Here is a 16038-nt window from a genome sequence, read left to right as displayed (position 1 = left end):
CCGAGGGCAGTTGCGGGTGTATGGATCCCCCCACTATTTCTAACAAGGCAGAGCAAAAGGCACACCACTGCCTTTCTCCGAGGCAGAGCAGAAATGCCTCGGAGAAACGCAGAGTCGTTTTCGGATTCGGGGGCGTGTTTTGCTGTTATCTCCTCCTTGAGACTTCTTGCAAAAAACACGCCCCCGATACGAAAAGGACGGGGTCTAATCTGAATGACTGACCTCTTCTCCAATGGCTGGCCAGCATTCAAGAGGCCAGCCAATGGAGAACAGGGGAGAAGAGGGGAGGGTTCAAGCCCCTCTTCTCCAAGTCATTAAATCTCGGAGCTAGACTGCGCAAGCGCAGCCTTCGCAGCCGAGACCTAAAAAAAGAGACAAAAACAGCAATACATAATTTAAAGCAGTGCTTCTTTACGCTCTGGTGGTATGTGTGTATATATATATATATATATTCACTGAAAAAACCATAGGTTTCACACATGTTATAGTTAGCGGAAATTTTACTGATAAAAAACCAATGAAATTCCCCCGTTATAGTTACTGTAGGCAACTATAACTCACGCGACCGCAATCCTCTGCTGATGCTAATACTGTATTTAGACACTTATTTGCCCAAGTCTTCTTCCATACATTTTTAGCTATACATATATTACAAATATTTTTTTTTCATAAAGACACATATGTCATCAGCAGAAGATTGCGGTCGCGTGAGTTATAGTTGCCTACAGTAACTATAACGGGGGAATTTCATTGGTTTTTTATCAGTAAAATTTCCGCTAACTATAACATGTGTGAAACCTATGGTTTTTTCAGTGAATTTGCAAGGTTTTTTAAATGCTAATTCCTAACTATAACGTGTGTGAAACCTATGGTTTTTTCAGTGAATTTGTACGGTTTTTTAAATGCTAAGTTACTTTACGCCATTCGTGGCGTGCGCGCCCACTTAACGCAGTTCGTTCCGTGCGCGCACGGTGCACTTCGCGCACCGTGCGCGCACAGTAAGCACGCGGTGCGCTTCGCGCGGCCACTTTACGCAGTTAGTGCCGTGCACGGTGGGCACGCGGTGCGCTACGCGCACCGCGTGCCCACGTTACGCTAGATGGGCCATGTACGCACGATGCGCTTCGCGCACCGTGCGCACATGGAGGACATATGATGCACTTCGTTTTGAAAGGTAATATTTTAATTTTTCATAATTTTTATAAGCCATGCACAAATGGTGCCCTTTGGGCACCATTTGCACACGGGGTGGAGAGAGTGTGGATCATTTTTTTTTTTTATTATTTTTTTTTTAAATATTATAGTTTATCTCATCTGTAATAAGCAATGCACCATTGGTGGCCTTCGGCCACCAATTGCACACAGGGTGGGGAGAGTGTGGATAACTTTTTTTTTTTTTTTTACATTTTTTACCGTACGCGTACGGTAAGCGTAATCGGCGAAATTAGCGAAAAAATAAAAATTCAGTTTTTGCCCTTGAGGGATCTTTGGGGACTCCCTCAACATGGCTATGTGTGTGGGAGCTGTCTAAACAGCCCCTTTACATGTTTTTGTCCTTTATATTTTAAACATCACTCTCAGTGCGAGAGAGAAAATGGCGGCCGCCGCTTCCTGGTTTCGGCCGATTCTAATGTTTACTAAGATCTAAGAGCCAATCAGAATCGCGCTCGCGCACGCCACCGTACGCGTACAGTAAGCGTACCGTAAGCGCACCGTAAGCTGGCTCAGATATATATATTGATTTAAAGGCTATTTTCTCAGAATCTACTGAACAGATTTACACCAAACCTACAAAAGGCACTTCCTTGACCTGAGGACTACCTCTCTGCCAAATTTCTAGTAATTCTGTTCAGCCGTTCGGGCTGTAGCCCTGTCTAAAGGTCCTATGGAAAAATGCATGGGAAAAACGCGTTTTGGGACCCCCCTTTTATCTCAGCCCCCGCTTGACGAATCCCCCCGAGACTTTCAGGGTAGGAGCGGAGCGTAGCGCCCCACCTATTTTGAAAAATTCGCGAGGATTCGTCGACCGGCGCCAAAGTTATTCAAAATAGAATGTTGCGGATTTCCTATGGAAACGTGGTCCTAACTATAACTACCTACTGGCGACCGCCAGTAGGTAATATATATATATATATATATATATATATATATATATATATATAGTTGAATAAAGCACTTTGAAGTGAATTGCCGGCTGTGGTGCTGTGATACTTCGCCGAAGCTTCGTGAGACTAGGAAGGTGGTGGGAGGAATATCGAGCAGATATATTATATATTTATGCAATATTAGCTATAGAAATGGCACTACTACGTTTCTGGTAATATGAACTTACTTTACAGAGAAATATACACATATTGTGAGTGTGTTTCTTTCACCAGGGGCTGTCAAACTGCCAGCTGTCCTTACTGATCACGCAAGACTTTCTCTAAAACATCAAATGAAGTGGCAACATAATGGGAGGGAAATTAGCAAGAAATACATGGTGTTATTAAGCACTCAGTTTGTTGCCTGCCTTGCAAGTGAGGGCTTTATGTCCCCACGAACACCTCACGCAACTATGGACAAGGCACTGTCAAACTCAAACTCACAATATGTGATCATTGGCAGTGGTCTGCATTTTCTGAGACTCTGGCTAGTTAGTCAATTCTCTCTCTCTCAATCTTTGTAGCCTCCATTTGTAGCTGCTTCGGCTGCCTACTCCTTGGAGAGCAGCGAGTTGGCAATCAAAGTCTTGTATATATCATGATTACTGGACTATTTATACTTCACAGAATTGTTTGGGGTCAAAGACAAGACGTTTTCAGGTTTATTTTGTTCTTTGGACAAGTAGGCCCAACCCCATGCAGCAGAGGCTGCCAGATTACACTCCCACATATGGATCAGGGAAGGGCATTGTCTGCAGTTAAGGAATAGTTGTGCTCATACGTTAACGATGTTCGAACTTGTATTTATGGCTCATCAATACCAGCCGTGGGCGTAGTGAGGCTACGTGAAGCAATACGGAGTGGGGGCAAATCTACGCCCACCCGCACACTTCGCGTAGCCCCACTACGCGCTACCCGCCTCCCTCCCGCCCTCATTTTACAATTATTACAAACATTAGATAAAGAAAAATTACTTACCTGAGCTGCCGCGTCCCGGGGCTCCATCTTGCTGTTTCCTGGATATCTTCTTCCTCACAAATGCGCATGCGCGGGCGCCCGCGCATGCGCATTCGTGAGGGAGAAGCAGGCCCCGTAGACAGGGAGCATCTTATTGCCTTAGTGCATTGCTGGTAACGGCTGCCAGATGCCTCTGTGCTGTAGAGATATACGATGTATGCTCAATGACTAGATGAAAAGATTACTGGACACAGGTGTCCGGTCTGGGAAAACTCTGCCTTGTTTGCATGAGCAGTAAACATCGAAATCACAACAGGGTGCGAGCTGGGAGTCCCTGCACCATGGAAGAGGTTCAACATCTTTATCCTTCACTGTTTTCAAAGAAAGGGCCATCCAGCAACCAGACACAGCAGGGTGATCGATGTTTGTAGAGGACTCCAACCTCACTGATAGTGAAAGTAGCATTATCGATTTATGGCCCTAGCCTCTTGGCTCAGACCCTGCCTTGATGTGGTTTGTTTTTATTGTTCTGCGCAGGGGGCTTGTGCGCACGTGGCCTTTCTTTTGCATCTATTCAGCGCATCGCCATACACCTCACACTGGCACCAACATGCATTAGTATGGACGGTTATTTCCGATTCACGTCTTGCACCTCTCCTGCCTTGCGTAAACGCCGCAGTCACCCGCCTGTTCTGTATATGACGGAACTTTCTTTTGCAAACCTCCATCGTATTGAGATGCAAGAAAGGCGGTGAATTATCTAAAAGCAAATGATACGGATGAGCTGGAGGCGGATGAGCAAACACATTTACAGGGAGAGCCGAGCCAAGGGTCTGGCCGAGCCCTGAAAACGTGTGCTATGTAAATCACGCAATTAAACATCATGTAAAATATGATAAAGTTGATCCATAACTTTATAGCACTGCACTGAGAAGTACTTATTAAAAGTGATAGTTTTTACACATAAACCATTAGTACACTAAGAGGAAAGACAGTTGTCATGTAAACCCTGTTTCTGGCCCAACTTATTATAGAGCAAAATTATAGACTATTAAATCAAGCACAATAGGTTTCTGTACAGTTGGTATTCTGAACTCACACATTTGAAACTGCTTTCATACACGATAGATGATGAAACACGTTTTGGTGAAACAAAATATTTGCCTAAGAACACACAATTTAAGCGAGGAAGCTGCAGTTTATCTAGGTTTCACTTTGTACAAATTAGTCAGGAAATGCATATATATTTGTCTTTCCTTATGTTAGGTCTTTGTTTTTAATACTTTGTGCATATTTTTGCATTTTTATATATCGTGAACTCGTCCGGAGGTCCTAATTGAAGCGCTTTACATGGGCACCAGCTACATTATACAAGGTCACACATTCACTGCGTATAGGCATGGGAAGATAAAGTGATTTGGCCAGATCACAGGATTTTGAGCCAAGGCCGAGACTCAAATCTGGTTCCCCAGTTACAACGTTGGCATGCACTGGCAGTAACGCCACACAATACGTCAACCTTAGTATGAACAATCCACAAAATTCTACACCTTTGTAGAGGTCATGCAATATTAGAACAAAAGACTAAACCAGTGTTGTGTTTCTGCATCTGAATTCCTCCAGAAATACACATTCCTAGAACAGGCTTCTCCAACGAGTAGCTCATCAGCTACAGGTAGCCTTCCTGCTACCTGTAAGTAGGCTCCTGTGTGCAGCTCAGCCTACTAAATAGAAGCTTTTGCCTGGGTGATTTTATGTATTCCAAAATTGAGAGAGTATATTTGAGATAAAAAATATACTTATTCGCAGAACTCATAAACTGCCATATGGAGATATATGGCTGAATTTGCCAAAATATATTTAAATTGGATATTTAAGTAATAAGTCATATAGCACTACGTCCAGGCGTGCGCCTCCTTTTTTTTTACACACAATCATGGAAGTTACGCTCGACAAGTGGCGAACACTATGGGGCCTATTTATTAGCAGACTACCTCCCTGCCGGTTACCTCCCCTTCCAGCTCAGTTCCAGAGAGGGGTTCCGGCGGACAGGTAAGCCAGGCCGCCACACCCCTATCCTAATCTTTTGCATGTTTGGGAAGACTATAGCCTTCATCGGCCAGCATTTACCTAGGTACGATTTACTGATTGATGCCTTCGTTTGCGTGCATATTAATTAAGTATAGGTTGATACAATAAGCGCCTTCACCTAAAACAATAGATTTTCTCTCCCGTTTGGAGATGGATTACACTCTGAGAAAACGCATAAAAATATATATGCTTGCATAGCATCTTGTGTCTACTCAATGACTTCATTTCAATATCGTTTAGAAAGTAAAGAAGGCCAATATATGGAGTTTTGTTATAGAGCCCGTTCCAAACTAAGGCTCATGACAAACTTCCATGGCTAACTGCTTTAACGAGTGATTTTAAATACCTGATCTGCCATGTTCTTATACTGTATTATTCGGAGTTAATGGAATGTTACATCACCTTAATCAGATGTAATATTTTCCTGGTTTCGGGTGTAAAAACAATTTATTGTAGATTTCCATTTTGTACAGCGGTGCCTCAAGTCCTGAGCGGATGCCAGGTGAGGCGAGGTGCGCTCCTCCAGAAAGCCGAGTATCTTTCAAATACAACTGTCTGTAGCTGTCCTCTTTGGATTTACAAGACTATCCAGGTTGTATCGTTACCTACCTTGATGTTGTTTAATGTTTTTACATATTAGCACTTGTTTTTTTTGCAGTAGCAATAATTTTTTTGCAGTAGCAATAATTTAAGGTCCTGACGAAAGCTTGGATTCCAACATCCATTAGCTGAAACATGTAGACCTGGACATCTAACAGTTACTTGTTAAAGCTGTATATGCACTGTTTTTAGAGTGACACCAAGACAGCGCACAAATAAATATGTTTGTGTCTTGGTAGGCATTTTTAGTAGCACTTTTTTTCACTCACTATCACCAGCACTGCAATCATCACCCTTTAAGTAGTCACCATGCTTTTTATGATATAAGAAGTATACTGGTACTCACTTCTGGGACAACTGTATAACCACCACCTTCATTTCTCTATGGGTGAGTGGTGTAATGGTAGCTCCCATTGTTCCCAGATGATGAAGCAAGCCACCTTTGGTGGGTGATGGGAACTTAGTTTCTTTTGTCTAGACTACAGTACTTTCTAGTTTTGCATTTCTGTTGCGTCAGAGCCCTACCTATTCCCTGACAGTGCTCCCACCTTTGCATATTTGTATTTACATTCATATAGCGCTTAGCGCTTACTATGAAACTTAGGCAAAGGGCACGTTGCATTTCAGTTCAGACGCCAACTATGGTGCCACTAGCAGTGGGAGGCAGAAAAAGCGACACGGATTGCCCTTGTGGCCTTTGTGTGTGCCACTGCAGTGCTCACTGCAGTCCTGTTTTTAGGTATGTTGCTTTTATGTTATGATTTGTTATTTTGAGTTGCATCATGTGAAGTTACAGTGGTCATGTCACTGGATTTTCTGCAGATCTCATCACCGCCCAACCAAATATGCAACTAAGTGGAGTACTAGCAATCTAGCAGAAATCAGCCAGGCAACAGATGGGTACTAAATGAGAAATTATGTATACTAGTGTATTATCCACCTCCAGACTCATCAGACAAAGCCTAAACCCACAAAATAAAGGCACATTCCTTGGCCCTATTAAGCTTGTGCTTGCAGCATAGTGATGCAAGGGAAGGCTTTAATAGCATGAGACCCCAAGCCTGTCCACCCATGCATTGTTTTTTTCAGTTTAACCCCTGGCTCTCCTGCCAGTGCCTAAAAAAAGCGCTCCAAGACCACTTCAGGTCGAGTCTGCGCTATATAAAACTGCAAGAAAAGCTTTGTGTGTGTTTGAGGACCAGCCCCCAAGGAGCTCCAAGTCCTGGCAAAATCAAGCAAAAGCTTATTGCTCCAACTGGGTACGTCTGTGCCTTCCATGCAGTGTGGGGTTGACCGAACACAGAAGCGAATCTGCACATAGCAAACATCTGGTCCGATGCCTTCTAGCAGTTAATCATGGTATCAATACATTTCTGACAAAACAATCATTATTACTAATATGCTTGCATATTCATTTATTAGATGTTTTTTTTACAGCATATGAATTGTCTCCCGCCATTGATTTACCCCAAACTTTAATATATTAAATGACTAATGTAATATATACTGTGCTGCCTGGCTAAAAAATTATAAGGTCCCCAAGGCGAGACCTATTGGCTATGCCAATGCTTGTTTATATAGCGCACACTAGACCCGAGACATCGGGTATCAGAGTGCTTTACATGAACACCAGTTTCGTTACATGAGGACACATTCATTTTTGTTAGGCACGGGGAGCTTAAGTGATTTGCCCAGAATCACAGGCGGTTGAGCGTAGTTGCTGAGACTCGAACCTGGTCCCCCAGCTTCGAGGTCAACCGCTCTAGCCCTAAAACGGCAGCTTTGGAGATTCATGATTGCTATTACATCCTCAGTGCGAACAGAATGAAGAAATTTGGGAGCTAATAGGTAGTCTATATTGGCAAATCAGTCGGGTGGGGGGCAGCAAAGGGCGAAAAAAATAGACGACGACTGAAGCAAATGAATTAGCCTCTTCTGCATGCATCAAAAAAAAAAAAATAGACTGGATGCTAGAGCACGAGATAAAGACTTAAGACAGGTTTTCAAGTCAACAACTAAATACAGTGATAATATATTCAAAACTCCACGAGGAGCAATGACACATCGGGCATAACTGTATGCCCCAGAAACACAGGTTACGATAAAATCCGGGTCACACAGCTTGCATCACATCTCCTAGGAAAACGATAACAGCTGTGTAATTATCCTGGTGGGTGTCCGCGGATGCTTAACCTCTTCGCTGCGCAGGGCGGAAAAACATGACGCGTGCGCAGTTTGGCCGGCCGTCCTCCGCACACGCCCACTGTGACGTTGGTGGAAAAGGTTAAGAGAAAACAAAATAATTGTTAGCAACTCCCCAAACGCACTTAGCTTCCTGTATTCCACAAAAGGTCTTGCACACAAGATAGTCAATGATCGTAAAATCTTAACTTATTAGTAGGTGATTATGTGGAGTTTTTGGAAAGTCCGGCCGTCAGAATGATACGGCCCCCTCTCCAAAAGGCTGAAGTGCATACCTTAGAGAGCATCTTGTACTTGTGCTCCGGAATAACAGGCTGCCTCCAGATGTTATTAGCGCACGTCTGAAGGAGGAGGGGTCATCGGAGCAGTGTCATCCAGGGCATCATCGTAACTGAATGCCCGGTGCTGCATTCCTAGAGGCAGGGACATCTTGCCTAGAAGGAACCGTGTGCCGTGTTCAATGGCTGAGAACAGAAAGCAAAACCAAAGGAAATGATGGACGGAGTGTTGAGCATTGCAAGCACTCACCCCCAGTCAACTGATCTGGGTTTAATCCATCACCGTTCTTTAGCCCACTCTGCCACCCCAGTTCAGACATGGCCATATGCAAATCAGTCTGACCCTGTGCCTCATGGGAACAGTCCAGTTAGTTCAAAAAGACAATGGTCTAGTGAGGTCAAAAATCCTCGAGTAGCGGAGTATGGTTCTACAATGTATAGTAATTATTGTAATAATGTCCTTTTTATCCATACTGTTTCTGAATTGTCTATTGTTTTACCCTTGAATATAGGTGCATTACCATATCCAGCCCCTCAATTGCTTGCACCACCCCTCACCCATCATGGCGGCCCTTATACTCCGCTTATACGAAATGACCACTCTCAACCCACACATGCGCTGCTTCACGCATGCGCCTGCCTCTTTAAGCGTTTATCTCTCCCATCGACGAATGCACACACAGCACGCTTCGGACTGCTGCCAGCGCGCTCCTGATGTGATTCATTCACCTTGAAAATTCTTCTTGCCAAGTAAGTCTGCCCCTTCACGCTGCCCCTCAGCCCCCCTTTTAACCCCCTCAATGTAATAACTACTGCACTAATCCCCTTCTCGTCTGCAGCTTCTCCCGGGTCAGTCACACGCCTAGGGTTAAAACACGCCGCAGAACACGGAATGCTAGCGGCTTTTCTCCGATTGACCTTGGTTCCGTGGAAATTGTCCACACATGTAAGTTCTTCCACTTACGCCGCCCCTTTTGATAACTCGTTCTTCCCGCCTTAAATGAAATTTAATTTTTATTCCTCCGTTCAATTTTCCCTGATCCCGTTTCCAGAGCCATTGGAACGACTGATCCGTCTTCAACACGGACGCTCTCCCGTAATTACTGGGCTCCTCGGCCAATCCTGCAGGCTCTTACTACGATCCCGCGTAGTAAGTTTCATTCCTCCCTTACGAGTACCTTATAGTCTGGACACATCACTATCCACTTCCCGACAACCGATTACGTTCCCTGCATTAGCAACTCACGACCACATTCATCCTTAACTGGGGGTCGGACTTCACTGTCGCTTCTTTCCATGAGCCTTGGAATTAATTTTCACTCCTTTAGTCCCCTCCTTATGCGCTTCTTAGCATCGGTTTGCATGGCGTTAAATTCTCTCCTTCCTTCACTGCCAGCTGTTACTACTGCCGCGCCATTGACCTCACGCATTCTTGACGGCTGCACCACCATCATCCCTCGAATAGCATGATCGTTTTGCTTGGCAATTTCTCATTAACCTCAACATCACATTAATGGCCTTGATGTTGACTCCTCTTGACACGCCTTCATTGCGCTTCCACCACAACGTAATTCCTTGTTGTAAATTTAGTGCATATCTAGGACACATTAGTTATTGATTGTTTTCCCCCATTCTAGATCTTACGTGCTCACACTTACATTGTCCTGATGATGATCTTGACTGACTAAGATCGAAACGCCGTCGACCATAATGTCAAAGTTCCCTTAAACATTGTCTAAACCAATTGGGTTCTTTTTGACCTGTTTTTCAATGCGATGAAATGTTTTTATTGTCACTGAGCACTTCACTTCACGCACCCTCCCTTTTGTATATGTGAGCACTGTATGTACAATATACACTCTGTCGGAAAAGCAAAAATGGTAGGAATGGAAGCAACTCCATTTTATGATGTTAATAAAACGTGATGTCTTCCTCTATTTTCCTGTGTCCTTGTATACGTTCCGCAATTGGATCTAATTCAGTCTCCGTTATCATTAAATACTATTGAATTTTTTCTCAAATTACTAACTGTAGCTCCGCTACTCGAGGATTTTTGACCTCACTAGACCATTGTCTTTTTGAACTATCTTCTACCCCAGGTCACATTCGTGAGGGGTTCCCTTGTTTTTTATACATAACTCATGGGAACAGTCCAGCCCGAACTGCCAAGCCATGTCTTCCCTGGACCGGAAACAAACTTCCTAGGACCGGTTTCTGGCATTTCAGCCGTCTTCAGCCAGGCTTGCTTAAATCCAGTGGCAAAGTGAGCAAGGGACTCACGTCTGAGCATACCTGTCTGAACTGGGGTGGCAGATGGATTAAACCCAGATCAGTTGACTGGGGGCGAGTGCTTGCAATGTTCAACACTCCGTCCATCATTTCCTTTGGTTTTGCTTTGTTCACCATAAGTTGGCAGGGTATGCTCAGACATGAGTCCCTTGCTCACTTTGCCACTGGATTTAAGCAAGCCTGGCTGAAGACAGCTGAAATGCCAGAAACCGGTCCTAGGAAGCTTGTTTCCGGTCCAGGGAAGACATGGCTTGGCAGTTAGGGCTGGAGTGTTCCCATGAGGCACAGGGTCAGACTGATTTGCATATGGCCATGTCTGAACTGGGGTGGCAGAGTGGGCTAAAGAACGGTGATGGATTAAACCCAGATCATTTGACTGGGGGTGAGTGCTAGCAATGTTCAACACTCCGTCCATCATTTCCTTTGGTTTTGCTTTGTTCGCCATAAGTTGGCAGTGTATGCTCAGACGTGAGTCCCTTGCTCACTTTGCCACTGGATTTAAGGAAGCCTGGCTGAAGACGGCTGAAATGCCAGAAACCGGTCCTAGGAAGCTTGTTTCCGGTCCAGGGAAGACATGGCATGGCAGTTCGGGCTAGACTGTTCCCATGAGGCACAGGGTCAGACTGATTTGCATATGGCCATGTCTGAACTGGGGTGGCAGAGTGGGCTAAAGAACGGTGATGGATTAAACCCAGATCAGTTGACTGGGGGTGAGTGCTTGCAATGTTCAACACTCCGTCCTTCATTTCCTTTGGTTTTGCTGAGAACAGAAAGCCCCATGGTCACTAAAGCTCCAAGGTCAAGCAGAAGATAGGCAAAATGCACAAACAAGGTGGGAGGATAAGGCCACAGACATAGGAATGTGGAACAAGTAAAGGTTCAAAGCAGTGAACACCAGGGAGGATACAAAAAAAGTGAATACCACAAGCAGAGAAATTAAAGGCAGCAAACCTATTAGTGAGGAGGGTAAAGGAAGCGTTGATAACCTTCACTGGTAAGTGAGGGACAGGTCAGGGAAGTATTTGAAAAATGAATAATACGCACACAAAAAACATGACTGCCAAGATCTCTCTCTTATACATCAGTTAAAGAAACTAATTAATGGCAGTATAGACTAAGACCACACGCCTTGCGCATAAATAAAACAGGACAAGACAGAGGCACAGTCACCTTGTTCCTATGACGTAGTCCTCTAAATCGAAACATACTCTCCAGTCAGTTGAAAGACCGCACCCCATTATGGCAAAGAAGATGGAGCAGGGCAGACTTATAACCTGATCATTTTCAAAGCCGAAAATACCCCAACTTTTGGCTCTTTTTGAAGCATATAGGCACTTTGAAAACATACTTTAAAGATCAAGTACATGAAAACATCTCATGCCAGGTTGTTAGCACATAACTCAAACGACAGCGATTAGTGGTGTAACAATCTGAACGCATGCCATGCTTACAATTAGATAAACGTCGACTGGCCATAAATTTGAGGTTATTTGTTTTTCATGGGGAAAGAGGTGCTCTTTTTTCAAACGGGTTCTCTTTCTTTGAAGGCTATAACTGGGAAACAAGAAAGGGGGGAGGGGACTAGAGGCACAGGAACCACATCAAGCCAGAGAGGGAAGAGTGGAATGGAACCTAGATAGGAGATAATATAATTTACCAGGAATATCAGGCTGTGGTGATGTCTTGATATCGCAAAGATCCAGACCCTCTCCGGAATACGAACACGAGTTACCGCCACCCGGAAGAAAAGTTTTTTTTTTGTTTTTTTAATCAGCAGTAACATAGTTTAGCTAAAGCACATGAACATGTAAAAACAAACCAACCACACGCAAACCATTCAAGCAACGAGGCACGACAAGCAGATTTGACCATCCTGCCAAGCGAACTACCAGCAACAAAATGTACTGCGGTTAACAATTAAGGACATGCACAACTAAAACCAAAGGAAAAAGAGATAAATAGGGCCACCATGTGGGAAAAAGCACAAAAATAAAGTTTCAAACAGGGACCAGACACGCACAGTGTTTGCCTTGCGGGAGCGAGCAGCGGCGCCATCTGTTTCGAAAGCGCGAGCAAGATAATTGAAAACAGATGGCACCGCTGTTCGATCCCGCAAGGGAATCGTAAAACGTGCATGAGTGTCAATAGAGAGCAGTGCAAAACATGCACGAGTTTAAACAAAAGTCCTGAGCGATTCCAAGAGGTCCCTCCTATCAGCGCTTGAGTGCTGAGTAGGCGAGACCTAAAAATATTTGCAGCAAGCCCCAGGTCACGACCCAGATCAGCCACATTAAAAGATGCTCATGTGGATACACTTGTGTCAAACATCATTTATAGATGCGGTCAGCAAATTGGTAAATGTCTGTGGTTGCAGTAGCCCAGGAGAAAGGTAAGAATATGCAACTTGAGATTCGCCGAATTCGGCGGCATTCAGAATCATGCCTGAAGCCTCCAAAAGCAGCCCGCCGGAACCTGAGGAATTGAACAGTTCTGAGGTGCAAGCTGCAACAGTCTTTAGTCTACAGACCTAAGGACGTGTGACTGGGAGCCCCAAGGCCACGACGAGTCTCCAACAGCCTGGTCGCAAAGCATTGGATTTATTTAGGCAATTTTTTTATAGCACATACTTTACCCAGAGGTGTCAGAGCGCTTTACAATAGAGCGAAGTATACAGGATTAGATATTATGCCAACATATTTACAGAGAATAAATCCGCTAAAAATTACACAATGCAAACTAAAGTTGGAGGGATTATGGTTCCAAAAAAACACATTCCACAGTTGAAGCGTAAGAACAAACTAGTTCTCCAGTGAGGAACATGAAACAGTCAGAGCCAGAGAATTATTGGTAGCAGTGTCTTCGAATGAGAAGAGTTTTAAGGTCCCTTTCGGAAGATGCGGAAAGAGGTGGCAGTGCGAAGGTATGGAGGAAGTGAGTTCCAAATTCTGGTCGCACAGGCGACGTGCATGAGAACCACGCGGCCGCCCGCTCACAACCTAAGTTCTGTCTCGGGTGGTAAGAATGCCAGCGAGAGCCCGGCCTGGCCAGACCCGCCTCCTGGCAGAGGAGGGTGCATTCATGTGCACTCTGGAAATAATCATTCAATGCCTCAAGTCTATGCATGTTTATTCTTTTGACCCAGCCCTCACACCGACTGACCCCGCCCACACATTTAATGCCCCCCTCCTATTCACAGACCCCGCCCCTACCCACTGACCCCCCCACTGACCCAGCCCCACATCCACAGGCCCAGCCCCCACCCACCCCGCCCTCACACCCACTGACCCAGCCCCCACATACAATGCCCCCCTCCCATTCACAGACCCCGCCCCCACTGACCTAGACTCCGCCCCACTGACCCCGCCCCTACTATTCATAGGCCCCGCCCCCACTGCAGTTACCATACTTTGTTTAATGCAGTTAGACCGCTGCCTCGAGGCTATTTCTTACCTTATCTCTCTTGTGCGTTAGCTCTGTGAGAGGAGTGGCCTGAGGGAGGAGCGGCCTGGCCCTGAGGGGACCCACCGAGGGACTCCGGCTCCGAAGGCGCCACCGTGACAACAAACTGCGCGCGGGACAAGAGCCACCTTGATGATCTACAGCTGCGCATGCGCAGGACACCCGGTTTGTCACAAGTAGCATGCGCAGGATTTCCTCTACTTATGTGTACGCATGCGCTGAGAATAGCAAAACACATTAAACTGTAAGATTGTGTCACTGAGTATTGAGCAGCCTCGTAGGAAGAGCACTGCCTGTACAGAGTCTAACCGAGAGGGGACGCAGCCAGGACCGTCAACACTGTCTTCCATCACACACAAGAAAGCCCAGGACTGAACTACGAGCGCGGGTTAAAGAGGGATTTGGATTAACAAGTGCGCATGCGCGGGTGACTGACATGGCCTCCAGCAGTGGAGCGCCAGTTGAGGGCCTTGGATTAACAAATGCGCATGTGCCAAGGACAGACACTGCCTGCCGCAGCAACTGCGCATGCGTTCAGGACAGACACTGCCTTCCCCAGCGGAGCAGGAGACTCCTTGCGCCAAAGCAATGACTGTGCCCCCTTACACTCAACAATAAGTGCTCAGCTCATATATAAAAACAAAACCTTTATTGCAGTCTAGTACTACTACTCTTATTATTTATAATGCTGCTAGAAGGACAGGGGCACTGTCTGCCCAACTCACGTCATGTGACTGGCTTTCTCTTTGTTTGCTCCCCGGGCGGGCCCAAAGAAGCCGACATGTTTGCCGGGCTGACAACCTCGCGGCCCTGAAGTCTGTGACGTCATCAGCTCGGCAAAGTCCTAGCTGCGAGGCGCAGTCTCCACCCCCTGATGGCCACCAGCCACCACTGCACTCTGGGAGCCCAAAGTGGGGGGGCATGGACAGGCAGCAGAACAGGGGTGTAGTTACAAGGCGTTGGACTCACAAGAGGAAGAGTCATGGAAGGCGGAGTCTGACAGTCGAGATACACATCTAGGGCCAGATGTACCACCGTTATTTGCGATCGCAAAAAGCTATCCAACCCTTTTGGGGCCACAAAAACTGGTGGTGGTATGTACCAACGCTATTTTGTGAGTCACACACTCGCAAACTAATGTTTGCGACACGCTATTAGGAAGGGGCGAGCCAAGAGCGTCCTTTCCTAATAGCGAGTCCAAATGGTATGTGCCATTGTTTACCACCTATTTCAAGTAGGTGGTAAACATTTGCATAAGTGCACAGATGTTATAGATAAAACATGAAAACCGAACTAAAAACTAGTAACAGCAGCATAGTTCGACTTTTGGAAGTGCTCTCCTCACCATGTCCCTCCCGTCTACCCCCCCCCACCCCCGCCGTCCCGTGGCTCTCCGCAGGCCAACACCACCATCCAGACTGCAACGTCTCCGTAGGGGCGCCTCCCCCGTGCTCAGGTCGCCTCTCTGGGTTGTCCCCCACAGCTTGTGTCAAGGCCCGGAGTAGTCCCTCCCATTGTGTCGCAATAGGTGTCTTCCGGAGTCCCAATGTTTCCTCTCACAGAATGGCTATTCCCTCTGCTTTGGCCCATGCTAGAAGTGAATACCTCCATATCCGTATGTGCGGCGGGTCTTGCGCTTTCCACCTCTTAGTCAGTAGTAATAGCTTAGCTACCACTAAACCCTGCCAGTGACTGTTAGTGGGAGTGTTTTCCAGAAGTGTACTTTCGATTTGATGGCTGTCACAGCACGTCCCAGATTACCATCAATAAGGTCCACCGGCTGACGATATATCTGGATTCCTAGATAGCGGAAAGTATCAGCTTTCCATTGCACCCTTATACCATCCAAGATGTTGCCCGGATCTTGAGTGTCCCCCCAGAATGCGTGAAGGCAGGACTTGTTGGCATTTACTCTGAGTCCCGAAAGATAGGCGAAGTCACGTAATGTGTGCGCCAGCTGAGTTGGTATATTTCCCACATCCCTCACGAAGACCAAGAGGTCATCTGCGTACAGCGAC

General features: G+C 45.8%; 1 protein-coding gene across 1 annotated transcript in view; it reads right to left on the bottom strand.

Moving 5' to 3' along the window:
• LOC146839063 (uncharacterized) overlaps positions 1-14434 on the bottom strand; it is a 100903-nt gene extending 86469 nt beyond the window's left edge. Inside the window, exon 1 of the mRNA XM_085600003.1 lies at positions 14012-14434. The gene's annotated coding sequence lies outside the window, so the exon portion shown is untranslated. The remainder of the gene's footprint in view (positions 1-14011) is intronic.
• Between the last annotated feature and the right edge of the window lie 1604 nt (positions 14435-16038).

This window comes from Triturus cristatus, chromosome 4_2, assembly GCF_964204655.1.
Source record: "Triturus cristatus chromosome 4_2, aTriCri1.1, whole genome shotgun sequence".
Lineage (NCBI taxonomy): Eukaryota > Metazoa > Chordata > Amphibia > Caudata > Salamandridae > Triturus > Triturus cristatus.
Note: the sequence above shows the minus strand (reverse complement) of the source record. Positions and strands in the feature narration are given on the sequence as shown.